Genomic DNA, 13,526 nt, shown 5'->3' with positions numbered 1-13,526 from the left:
ACCGGCTTGTATCCTGACAGCTTGCATTTAGGATTATGGCTTCTATGAGACGTTACAAGTAGTAGGAACATAGACAGACAAAAGGCACTGAGAACAGGAGAGCAGCTCATGGCACAGACCAGGTCTTCTCATTCAGTACATGGCCCAACAGCTCAGCAGAAATCAGCAGAGGAGAGGCATTGCCGTCAGTCTGCAGCTGCTTATATGCAGATCCTGGGACTGATTTAGACTCAGCGGCAGCTGCACTATGGTGATGGTCTTAATAAATATAATATCAAAGTCTATATTTTTGAGTACATTTACATATGTTCTTTTTACAGAATTGTGCTCAGGATTTAACTCTTTACAGACTTTGCAAAAATAAAAGACATTTCATGGTCTACTATAGCAAGGAAAAGGAAGTAAACTTATGTGTACTCGTTACTCGAGCTGGCTCAGCAGCATCTTACCCATGCTGTCCCCGGCTCTGTAGCGTCGCTGATGTTTTAGCACGCGGGGATTTAAAATTCCCACCTTCTGAAAGAGCTGATTGTGATTGGCTGAGCGCCTCAGCCAATCACAATCAGCTCTTTCAGCAGGCGGGGATTTAAAATTCCCACCTGCTGAAAATTCAGCGGCGCTACATAGTCGGGGATAGCAGGGCTAAGACATGGCTGAGCCCCGGCAGCTGATGGTTTTTCAGAGAAGGGCATTAAATATAAGTAGAAAATTAAAACAAACAAAAAAAAGATACTCACCTCACCAGTTCTGTAGCACCGCTGATGTTTCAGCACGCGGGGATTTAAAATCCCTGCCTGCTGAAAGAGCTGATTGTGATTGGCTGAGGTGCTCAGCCAATCACAATCAGCCAAGCTCAATCAGTTCTTTCAGCAGGCGGGAATTTTAAATCCCCGTGTGCTGATAGATCAGGACTACAGAGCAGGGGACAGCGCGGAGAAGATGCAGCTGAGCCCCGGCAGCTAAAGGGAGACGAGTATCATTTAGTTTTTTTACACCTGCAATGTCATTTAACAGTGTCTGATGCCTTCAGTAATAGCTCTGCCCTCTCGTCAAGATTGAATGGGCATCACTGAGTGATTTCTGGATGCTGCACAGTTTCCGAAATGTATCAGGTGATTTGACCTGGTGCTGTATGGTAGAACAGCAGATTCTGCTCTCAAAGTCAGGGACATCTTCACGGACTACTTTCTGATGACTCTGGGAGTGTTTCTGTGGGAGAATAACCATGTGCAAGGAGGCAGATGAACTAGTCTCTCCAGATGGTATGTTTTTTTTTTCTTTTTTTTTAAGCTGGCTATGCCCTTTTTATTTCTTAGTTAGCTACGTATTGGCACATGTTTTTTAGTTAAAGATTCAAAAAACAATGAGGACCCTTGACGTGGGTTGTGAGCTTGTACTAAATTGGCCAACTGCCACTCCCTGAAATGCATGTGGGTCAGCATTTGAACTTTCAAACACTTTGGCAACAGGAAAAGAAGGTGGCCAATGTAGTAAAACAATGCTTCACTTGCTTTGCCTCCACAGTGCACATGTATAAAATGTGAGTCTACACACCAAATGTTAAGTTGCTTTTATCTAATTCGAAGGTCCAGCAGGGTCCAAGGGTATTGTTATGATGTTAAGGCCAATGCCGGCATCCTCAATTTCTCACCATTGTGGTAGCTAAAGCCCTTAAAATGCAGAGGGAATACACTATTATCTTCCTAACAGTTGTACGGTGGTGGTTTTTGGGGGTAACCCCCACAAACAAAATTAACCATGTAACACAACTAGCCTCTGCCAAGCTAAAGGGTCATTTTGTGCTTATGTCTGCCTGAATTTCTTTTGTGTAAACAAGTGTGTTATGTCTGTATTAGAGATGAGCAAGCACCAAAATGGTCGGGTGCTCATTGCTCGAGTCGAACTTTTCGCGATGCTCGAGAGTTCGTTTCGAGTAACGAACCCCATTGAAGTCAATGGCCGACCCGAGCATTTTTGTATATGACCCATGCTCCGCTAAGGTTTTCATTTGTGAAAATCTGGAAAACCCAAGAAAGTGATGGAAACGACACAGAAACGGATAGGGCAGGCAGGGGGAAACATGCTGGGCTGCATCTCAGGTTCCCAGGTCCCACTATTAAGCCACAATAGCGGCAAGAGTGGGCCCCTCCCCAACAACTTTTACTTCTGAAAAGCCCTCATTAGCAATGCATACCTTTTTTTTTTTTTTTTTCAAATCAATTTTTATTCACATTTTGTAAACATATAACAAAGGGGGGAACATATACGAGTAAACTCTGATACTGTTGAGTAAAGTACAAATAAATGATATAGAGTGCAGGGCGTCTCGCTCTCCTACCCCTGCCATCCAATCAATCGACCCAGTTAGGGAACCGCCAATTAGCACATCCCCTTTTCTATTCTAGGCAAGGATGACATCAAATGGAGGCGGGAGGCCCTCTTCACATCTCGACCAGAGCAGGATAGCATTAAAGTAAGGAAGGGGTGGTGGGGTAGTCGAAGGGGAGACAAGGGCGGGGAGAGGGATAGGGGAGTACGGAAAGTGATACCTTGTTGGTTCAGTTCACTACTGCCAATACGTCCATGAGTCTCAAATCGCGCCACGGAAACCAGATTTCCAAAAATTTGTCATACGAATTGTTTTGCCAACTCGCCAGCTCCTCCAGATTATAGATCATGTCGACTTTTTCCTTCCATTGAGAAAGGGAGGGAGGTTTCTCGCACCGCCACTGCAATGGGATCAGCGCCTTTGCTGCGTCAACTAGATGTGCTATTAACTTGTCCCTACGCGGATGGAACGCGGAGGACGTCTTCCATAAAAACATTATTTCCGGAGTGAGGCGGAAATTCTGTTTAATCTTTCCCAGCACCTCCACTACCCCCCTCCAGAAAGGTGTCAACTTCCCGCACGTCCACCAAATATGCAAATATGAACCTGTTTTGTCATTACACCTCCAGCATCTATCGTGGTCTGCCAACCCATACGCACGCAACCACTGGGGAGTCCTGTACCATCTTATCAATAATTTATAATGCGATTCCTGAGCCAGAGCGCATGGAGAGAGCCCATATGAGGTGTAGAGGATGTTGTCCACATCTTCATGTGACAATGATATGCCCAGTTCTTTTTCCCAGGATACTAGGAACGCTGGTTTAGCTGTGGGATGTGGTGCTATAAATTGTCGACGAATGTTGGAGATTTTTCTAGTTTTTGAGCCGGATTCCCTTAGAGAGCGCTCAAATAGGGTCCGCGGTCTGGTCGATCTATGTATCCTAATAAATTCTTTCAGGACAGTTTCGACTGTAGCTCTAAGGAGAAAGGAAGGATTCCACTCCGGGAGCAGCGAGATTAATATTTCCCCCGCCGGTAAATGTGCTAGGTTCTGTAGTTCTCCTATTGTGAGTTCTTTGAATTTCGTCCAGACCGCGGAGGAGACTGGGTCTAATGATAGATCCATCAGCCTATAAATGAGGTTCAGAGGAGAAACCGGGGAGGGGGTAGGTGCTAAGATTGCTCTTAAGTCATCCCATACCTCGCATGGGCCTCTCAAGAGGAGATTAAATTCTCCGGATCTGTAACTGCTCCTTTTCGGGTACCATAAATCCGCTTGGGATCCCCTGGTGCTATTGGCTGTGGCTAATTTAGGTAGAAGGCCATCCCTTTTAGGATATACTAAGTCCATCCAATAGCCTAGCTGCGCGGCCCTGTAATAATCTTGGACATTCGGGAGGTCCATGCCACCCTCACGTCTTCTTCTAATCATTAGGCTATAAGCCAGCCTCGGCCTCTTCTGTCTCCATACATAGTTCGTAAAGATCGAACGTAGTGTTCTAAAAAAACTAGGTGGGAGGTAGATAGGTATCATCCTAATCCTATACAGGATTGTTGGCAAAATATAAGATTTCAATATGTTCCTCCTACCAAACCAGGATATGAACGGTATATCATAGTTTGTTAGTAGCATTTTGACCCGGTCTAGGAGAGGAACAAAATTGGCCCTATATAGGTTTTTGAGCTTCTTGGGAATCTTGATACCCAGATAGTCTAAAGATGTCTCAGACCATGTGAAGGGGGAGGCATCCTTGCACACCACGTACCTTGAGTAGGGAATAGAGATGTTGAGGGCTGTGGATTTCTCAAAGTTGATCTTAAAGTTTGAGAGTTTACCAAACTCCTTCAGAAGATCCACAAGTCTAGGAAGGCCCGTTTCTGGTTTTGTAACTAGGAAAACGACATCATCTGCAAAAGCCGCCACAGAGAGTAGCATGCTTCCAATGGCCAAGCCCGTTATGTTGGGGTCCTGTCTTACTTGTAGCAGCAGAGGCTCCAGGGCCAAGATAAAGAGAGAGGGGGACAGGGGGCAGCCCTGCCTTGTTCCATTTTTGATGTCAAATGCCGGAGATAAGGAGTCGTTAACCTTCAATCTGGCGTAGGGACAGGCATAGAGGGAGAAAATAGCTAAGACAAACTCTGGCGGGATATTGTAGTGCAGCAGCGTAGACCTCATGTACCCCCAGTCAACCCGGTCAAACGCCTTTTCGGCGTCCGTTCCTATGAGGGCCAGAGGGATATTGTGGAGTTGGGCGTAATTTACCGCATGCAGAAGCCTTCGGCAGTTATCCCTGCCCTCCCGTCCTCTCACGAACCCCACCTGTTCTGCATCAATTAACTTGGGGATAAATTTGGACAGTCTCTCCGCTAATAGTTTCGCCCATAGCTTGACGTCCAGGTTGATTAGGGATATGGGCCTGTAGCTGCTGCAGAGGGCCGGGTCTTTATTTTCTTTATGAATTAAAGTTATCACTGCCTCTTGTGCCTGTCTAGGAAGAGAAGCTCCCGCCAGAAGAGCATTGAATAAGGAGGTCAATCTGGGAATTAGTGTCAGTTGGAAAGTTTTATAATAAGGCAAGGACAGCCCGTCGGGGCCAGGACTTTTATTGGGGGGGGATGCAGCTATTAAATTTTTAATCTCCTCCTGTGTAACGGGTGATAACAGGGAGAGGGCTTCCTCATCCGTTAGTTTTGGCAGGGGTAACCGCTGCAAGAAGGTATCAATTATATTTTTTGATTTGGATGGGTCGTCGGTGGGGTGATGAGGTTGGAGATTGTATAAATCTGCATAAAAGAGTTGAAACTCTTTGGCGATCCCTGCAGTGGAGGTGACTATTTTCCCCGTCCTATCTTTTATAGATGAAATTGTATTTTTAGCCCGAGCCTTTTTAATTAGTGCCGAGGTGAGCTTACTCCCCTTATTGCCTTGGATGTACACAGTGTGCCTCCAGTAAAGATGCTTTTTATTGAATTTAGCATTGAGGCATAACCTGAGGTCTTTCCTCAATTCCATTAGTTGGCTTAAAACCGACTGTGTTTGGGAGAGTTTAGCTTTTTGCTCTAGTTTGGCGATCTGTATAAGCTTATCATCAATTTCTTTCTGGGCTTTCTTCTTGACCCTGGAGCCTAGCGCTATTAGCAACCCTCTGACATAAGCCTTATGGGCCTCCCACACCATAGGGGCACTCACTTCTCCTTGGGAGTTGATCTGGAAGTACTCCTCAATTAGGGCGGAAAGGGCAGATGTATCTTCCCTATTATCTAATAAGGAGGCGTTCAGCCTCCATCTCCACTCCCCAGGACGCTGGTGTGCAGGCTGCAAAGTTATATGTATTGGTGCGTGATCTGAGATGGTGGCCGTATCTATTTTTGCCCCCTTCAGCGATGTGAGGAGACTAGAGGAAATCATCAGGTAGTCCAGTCTTTGAAAGGTGCCGTGCACCTGTGAGAAGAAGGAATAATCCTTATCTATTGGGTATAATAGGCGCCAGGCGTCTATCAATTCCAGCTCTTGTAGTTTTTTAATCAGTTTCTTCAATTTACGCTGAGAGATATGGGAACGACAGGTGGAGGAGTCCAAGAGAGGATTCATGGTGAGGTTCAGATCTCCTCCAAGGATTATCTGACCTGTTGCAAAATTTTTTAGGACTTCCAACTGTGCTACCAGCCACGTTACCTGGTCAGTATTCGGTGCGTATAGGTTGGCCACCGTGACTCGCAGACCATTGATGGAGCCCTTTAGATACAGGACTCTACCATCACCGTCTGTATACTGTGAGTCGCACACAAAGTTGACGGATTTGTGGAATAAAGTTGACACCCCCCTGGAGGCTGATGTGGTGTGTGAACTGTGGAAGTGCTGGGGGAATGTCTTACCTTGCAGCGCGAAACACCTGTCCCCCTTGAAATGCGTCTCCTGAAGAAGTACTATTTTCGAACCGTATCTCCTGAGGAGCTGGGCGATGTTATGTCGCTTCGCCGGCGCGTTGAGACCCCGGACATTGAACGAAGTGAATCGCAGGTCGTCCATTAAAGATTACTTAAGGTGAACAATGAAAAAAAAACAATTAGTTATGCACAGGTATCTTCCTTTGGGGATAGGAGGGGGGAAGGAGGAAGGGGAGGGGGAAGCCGAAGGTATGAGGGGGATGTGATACACAAAGAATAAAAAGAGCGGTACAAACAATAAAGCTTAGAAAATTACTTGTAATATCAAATAAAGTTGCAATTAACTAGGCTGGAAAATTCAGCCAGAGGGTCTGATATAAATCAGAGCCCTCTCTTGGGGGCGAGCCAATTAGGTGTTGCTGTAGCAAGACCTGTTCTACGGCTATAGGTAGTTGGCTTGACCTGACAGGCACGGTCGGGGAACCTGTCTCGTTGGGGAAACAGTTAATACAATAGATCTAGTACAGACGGATAATAATATGCAATTCTCGCCATAGTAGACACCACTATTATTATCATCCTCATCTTATTCGCTAAGCTGTTACACTACTAGATCTATAAACGTGCGAACAAGTAAAGTTGGGTGGGGGTCACCCTCAGTCTCTAACATGGGACTCAGCTTCCGGACTCTGATAACGTCGTCGTCTTACCGTCCGGACCCGGCAACCACACCTCCGAGGGAAAACGGATAGTCTTTCAACGAGCTTCCATGTTAAACTCTTCCTGAGGTGGATGCCTCGTAAGGCTCAGAACGCCGGATATAGGCGAGCAACAGACTCGCAATAACAAAACGTAGGGAACATATCCTTCCCCTAGGGAGCTCAGGTGTCCAACTTATCCAGGTCTTCCCTTGATTTCTTTTTCTTGCCCCTAGGGGACTTATGGCTTGTAACTGGCAGCCAAGCCTCTGGCGTCGGCATCACAGAGAACCTTGGAAGCTCCGGTAGCGGCATCCAGCTCGGTACTTCCACGGGATCGATATTCAGTAGCTGCCAACACTGCTGAAGCTCCTCAGGGGTACGGATGTTTATTTTGCGGCCCTGGTGATTTATTCCAAGACCAAAGGGGAATAGCCATGCGTACTTTATCCCTTTGCTTTTTAGCGCCTCCAATAACGGTCGCAGCAAGCGACGTTTGGCCAAGGTGGACGGGGCCAGATCCTGATAAATTTGTATAGCCGCGTCCCCCAACTTTAAGTCCTTAGAGACTCTTGCGGCTTTAAATACGTTACTGGTGTCCGTAAAGGAGAGGATTTTGCACACCACGTCCCTCGGGGGGTCAGATGCAGGGGGCAACGGTCTGAGCGCTCTGTGAATGCGTTCAATACAGATAGCTGCTGCTCTGTCCTCACCCAGGAGCTGACTAAAGATGGTTTTGGCCACTTTGTTTAAGCTTTCAGCTGCCCACGACTCCGGGAGCCCTTTTATACGGACATTATTCCGTCTATTTCTATTCTCAATATCCTCCTGGAGTATTAAGGACTTATTGATCTGGTTGTGGTGCTCTCTGATAGCTTTTTCCATGTCAGTAGCGTGCACCGTAATGGCTGCCGCCGTGGACTCCAGCTCCTCCACCCTGCGGCCCATGTTTTTCAAATCTTCCTTAATTTCTAATAAGTCTGCCTTCAGGGGATGCAGAGCCTGAGAGAATAATTCCCTCATAAAGCTCCTGGACACGCTCTCTCCCTCCTCTCCATCCGATGAGGCCCCCTCCTCCCCCTCCTTACTGTGTGCTGCTGCGGAGTCTGTAGCCGGCGCCATCTTAGACAGGGGACGAGGTGAGCGGGCGCCCCGCTCCTTGAGGTAACGCTGCATGTCAGCTTGTCCCCGGGCGGCTCTGGGGGTGCTCTGCGCTTCCCCTCCCTTCTCCTTGCCGGTCTTTCCCATTTTGGCTGCTTCTGCTTGCTGTGACAGGTCCCCGCGGGTGCCGGTGAGACGGAGCTCCGGGATTAGGACTCCATCTCCTGCAGCGGTCAAGCCACGCCCCCAGCAATGCATACCTTAGCTAAGCACCACACTACCTCCAACCAAGCACAATCACTGCCTGCGGGACACAACGCTGCCTCTTCTCCTGGGTTAAATGCTGCCCACCCCCCCCCCCCCCCGGGCACGACCCTGCGTCCGCAGCGCACACAAAAGTGTCCCTGTGCAGCCTTCAGCTGCCCTCATGCCACACGCTCACTTCATAGCCACGCCACCTTCATGTCTATTTATAAGTGCGTCTGCGATGAGGAGGAACCAGAGGCACACACTGCAGAGGGTTGGCAGGACCAGGTAGCGATCCTCTTTAAAAGGGGCGGGGTGATAGCCCACAATGCAGTTGAGATTCAATGAGAAATTGATGTTCGATCTTCATTCCAATAAAGTGCCAACCTCCGTCAGGAGCTGCAAACGTGGGCATGAGTTACATAGCTATGGGGAATCTATGTGCCCACATAGTATTCGTTCTGTCTAGGTGTCGCATAGCTCAATCAATTTTCTTTCACCGCTCCAAAGACTGGATTAGCCAGGAAAAAGTTCCACAGGCCCAACCTGCCACCATTGCAGTTCCCCCGGGACATAGGCCTTGGCCAACAGCTTCAGCAATTGTAGGCAGGAAGCGGACTTTGATGCTAGTACACCTGTGAAGGTCTCAGTAAATTCGTTATGTTTTCTTTCACTGCTCCAAAGACTGCATAAGCCAGGAAAAAGTTCCACAGGCCCAACCTGGCGCTGTTGCCGTTGCAGTTCCCCCGGGACATAGGCCTTGGCCAACAGCTTCAGCAATCAAAGGCAGGAAGCGGACTTTGATGCTAGTAACCCTGTGAAGGTCTCAGTAAATCCATTACGTTTTCTTTCACCGCTCCAAAGACTGGATTAGCTAGGAAAAAGTTCCACAGGCCCAACCTGGCGCCGTTGCAGTTCCCCCGAGACATAGGCCTCGGCCAACAGCTTCAGCAATCGTAGGCAGGAAGCAGACTTCGATGCTAGTACACCCGTTAAGGTCTCATTTATGCAGTTATGCTCCTCTCCTGTAGCCCAAACGAGTTTCTCAGATAACTGTGGTAATACGAGAGAAAATACATGATGCACAATGCTGACCCCCTGACCCCAAGCAGGAGGAGGAGGTGGCCTCACAATGCCAAGGAACCATGACCAGGACCCGCTGTAGCCTGTGCTGAAAGGATCTGAGCGGGCCCTTGGCCAGGCTGGTTCCCAGCAAACACCTTGTGTGGCCCAACGTGCTGCGAGTGACATAGCAATGGAGAATCTATGTGTCCACACACTACTTATTCTGTTTGGGTGTCGGATACCTCATCGACAACGCATGGGGTAAACCATCTGCACTCTGCACCCTACCCGAGTCTGTCAGTCTTTTGAGGACAGACAGGTAAAACACCTCTATGGGAAGTCTGTGTGCACCCACAGCATGGGTGGGCCCAAGGAACTTTAAGACAGTACACATAAAGAAATCAGAGTGCACAAACATGGCAGACTTTCACTGCGCCCAGGAAATGTCCCTCTGCACAAACCCTCTGCATTCGCGGGCATAGAGTGGACTCCGATGCTAGCGTTGCTGTGAACGTCTCATTAGCGCTGTATCGCTCCTCTTTTTTGTCCCAATGCAGTCCCCCGGATAGCTGTGGTAACGTGAGAGAAAATGCATGTTGGCGTCGGCCCACACTCCATGCCCTACTCAGTCTGTTTTTTTTTTTTAAGTGCCAGGCAGGTACAACTCCGCTATGGGAAGTCTGTGTGCACCCACAGCATGGGCGGGTCCCAGGAACCCAGAGAAGGTACATAAAGAAATCCCATTGCAGTGCACCAGATAGCTGTGGTAACGTGAGAGAAATTACATGTTGGCTTTGGCCCACACTCCATGCCCTAGTCAGTCAGTGTTTTTTGGGGGGCCAGATAGGTAGAACACTGCGATGAAAAACCCATAGTATGCACAGACCCCTGTAATATTCCTGTAGCAAAGGTATAAGCTGACCCCAGTTATGTTGCAGAAGTCTAGGGAGATCCCAGTAACATTTCAGTAGTAACAGTATAGACAGACCCCAGTAACATTTCAGTAGTAACAGTATAGACAGACCCCAGTAGCATTTCTGTAGTAACAGTATAGACAGACCCCAGTAACATTTGTGTAGCAGCAGTATAGGCAGACCCCTGTAACATTTGTGTAGCAGCAGTATAGACAGACCCCTGTAACATTTCTGCAGCTGAAGTATAGGCAGCCCCCGGTAACATTTCTGCAGCTGAAGTATAGGCAGACCCCTGTAACATTTCTGCAGCTGAAGTATAGGCGAGTCGAAGGAACCCAAGGAAAGCATTAAATATGAAGGAATCAGACTGCCCAAACATGGCAGACTTAAAGTGCGCCGAGGCCATAGGCCTCTGCCCAAACCCTTAGCAATCGCGGGCATAGAGCGGACTCTGATGCTAGTACAGCAGTGAACGTCTCATTAATGCAGTTATGCTCCTCTCCTTTGGCCCAAACGAGTTTCTCAGATAACTGTGGTAACACGAGAGAAAATTCATGATGCGCATTGCTGATCCCCTGATCCCAAGCAGGAGGAGGAGGTGGCCTTACAAGGCCAAGAAACCATGACCAGGGCCCGCTGTAGCCTGTGTGGGAAGGATGTGAGCGGGCCCTTGGCTAGGCTCGGTCCAAGCAAACACCTTGTGAGACCCAAGGTGCCGCGACTGACATAGCAATGGGAAGTCCATGTGTCCACACAGTATTCATTCTGTCTAGGTGTCATATAGCTCTATCCACACCGCAAGGGGAAAGCCATCTGCACTATGCACCCTACCCAAGTCAGTCAGTGACTTTGTGCTGGACAGGTAAATCACCGCTATGGGAAGTCTGTGTGCACCCAGCGTAGGCGAGTCAAAGGAACCCAAAGACAGTAATAAACATGAAGAAATGATAGTGCCCAAACATGCCAGACTTTCACTGTGCCGAGTACATAGGCCTCTGCAGACACCCCCAGCAATCGTGGGCATAGAGCAGACTCCGATGCTAGTACAGCTGTGAAGGTCTCATCAATGCAGTAATGCTCCTCTTCTTTGGCCCAAACCAGTGTCTCAGATAACTGTGGTAGCACGGGAGAAAATACATGATGCCCAGTGCTGATCCCCTGACCCCAAGCAGGAGGAGGAGGTGGCATTACAAGCCCAAGACACCATGACCAGGACCCGCTATAGTCTGTGTGGGAAGCACATTAGCGGGCCCAGGGTCAGGCTCGGTTCCAAACCTCCACCTTTGTGACCCAAGGTGCCCTAAGTTACATAGCAATGGGAAATCCATGTGTCGCAACATAGATAGCTCAACACTAGAAGGGGCAGTCTTTGCGTTCCTTTGCCTAGCCTATGCTGTAAGTACACAATAATGGTATTACAAAGGAAGAAATCGGAGTGCCCAACCATGGAAGAGTTTTGCCCCGCCAAGCAACTTTAACTGGCCAGCAATTCTGGCCTAGTCAGTCACTGTATTATTTGTGCCACATAGGTAATACACCGCGATGGGAAGACTTAGTGCACCCATAGTATAGACAGACCGCTGTAACATTCCTGTAGCAAAGGTATAAACAGACCCCAGGAACATTTCTGTAGCAGCAGTATAGGCAGACCCCTGTAACATTTTAGTAGCTGCAGTATAGGCAGACCCCAGTACCATTTCTGTAGTGAAAGTATAGGCAGACCCCAGGAACATTTCTTTAGCAGCAGTATACACAGACCCCTGTAACATTTATGTAGCAGAAGCATATGCAGACCCCAGTACCTTTTTTGTAGCAGCAGTATAGGCTGTGAGGAAGGAGGAGCAGCAGCCAGAGGATTCAGAGTTTCAGCAGTGGACTGCGTAGAAGACTGGGTGCCCGATACATTGCTGGATGCATTTTCTGCCATCCACGACAGGACCTGCTTACACTGCTCTGTTTGCAATAAAGGTCTACCACGTGGACCCATAAATTGTGATATGAAGCTGGGGACCCAAGAAACTTGCCTCTCTCCTAATCCCGCAGCAGCCGGCTGGGATACACCTGGACCAGAAACTCGGCCTGTGCCCATACCCTCACTTGGAACTCTGCATCCTCGCCCGCATCCACATCCTCGAGCACTACCCCTACCCCTCAGCATGGTTGATTACGAATAGAGCAGACACAGACCGCTGTAAATAATTATGCAATTATATGCGTACACTTTCACGCAGAGAGCGAATCGTAACGCTAACTCCAGGCAGAAAAAATGGAAGGAATGCCGCAAACAGGCCTAGCAATGCAATAGTGATGCACCATAACTCCCAGCAGACACCCAGTAAAATGCAGACGGTCAGAGGTAGCCAAACGAAGGAGCTTTTGTTTTTTTTGTTTTTTAAAAAGACTTTCCCTCTATAATTACCTGTGTTGGCCGTACGCTGAGCGTCAAATTCACTGCAGACACAGGCCGGTGTAAATAATCTTGGAATTATGTGCGTAGACTTTGTCGCTGAGAGAAGTATAGTAAGGCTAACTCCAGGCAGAAAAAAATAGTCAGGATAGTGCAATAGTGCAAAAGTGCAATAGTGATGGACTAAAACTCCCACCAGACAGCCAGTAAAATTTAAACAGTCAGCGGTAGCCCTAAGAAGGGGCTTTTTGTTTTTTTTGGTCAAAGAATACAGACTATATACTGTGTATATCACTTTCCCTCCATCAGTCACTGTGGCCGTATGCTGTGCGTATCTAATTCACTGCAGACACAGCCCGGTGTAAATAATCTTGGAATTATGTGCGTAGACTTTGTCGCTGAGAGCAGTCTAGTAAGGCAAACTCCAGGCAGAAAAAAATAGTCAGGAAGGCCGCAAACAGGCCAAAGTGCAATAGTGATGGACTACAACTCCCATCAAACAACCTGTAAAATGCACACTGTCACAGGTAGCCATAAGAAGGAGCTTTTATTTAAAACTTTTTTTGAAAAAGAATACCGGCTATGTAGCATGCATATGACTTTCCCTCTATCAGGGGCTGTCGCCGTACGCTGTGCATGAATTTGACGGCAGACAGAGTGGTGTAAAAAATTTTGTAATTATTGGCGTATAGTTGGAGTCTGACAGCGGTTATGTAACGCTAACTGCAGCCAGAAAAAAATTATATGGAAGGCTGCAAACTGGCCTAGCTGTGCAATAGTGATGGACTACAACTCCCATCAGACAACCTGTAAAATGCACACGGTCACAGGTAGCCCTAAGAAGGACCGTTGGGGTTCTTGTACACAGGATCCTA

This window comes from Eleutherodactylus coqui, chromosome 7 (genome assembly GCF_035609145.1).
Source record: "Eleutherodactylus coqui strain aEleCoq1 chromosome 7, aEleCoq1.hap1, whole genome shotgun sequence".
Lineage (NCBI taxonomy): Eukaryota > Metazoa > Chordata > Amphibia > Anura > Eleutherodactylidae > Eleutherodactylus > Eleutherodactylus coqui.
The sequence above is the reverse complement of the archived record's forward strand: the minus strand, read 5'-3'. Positions refer to the sequence as shown.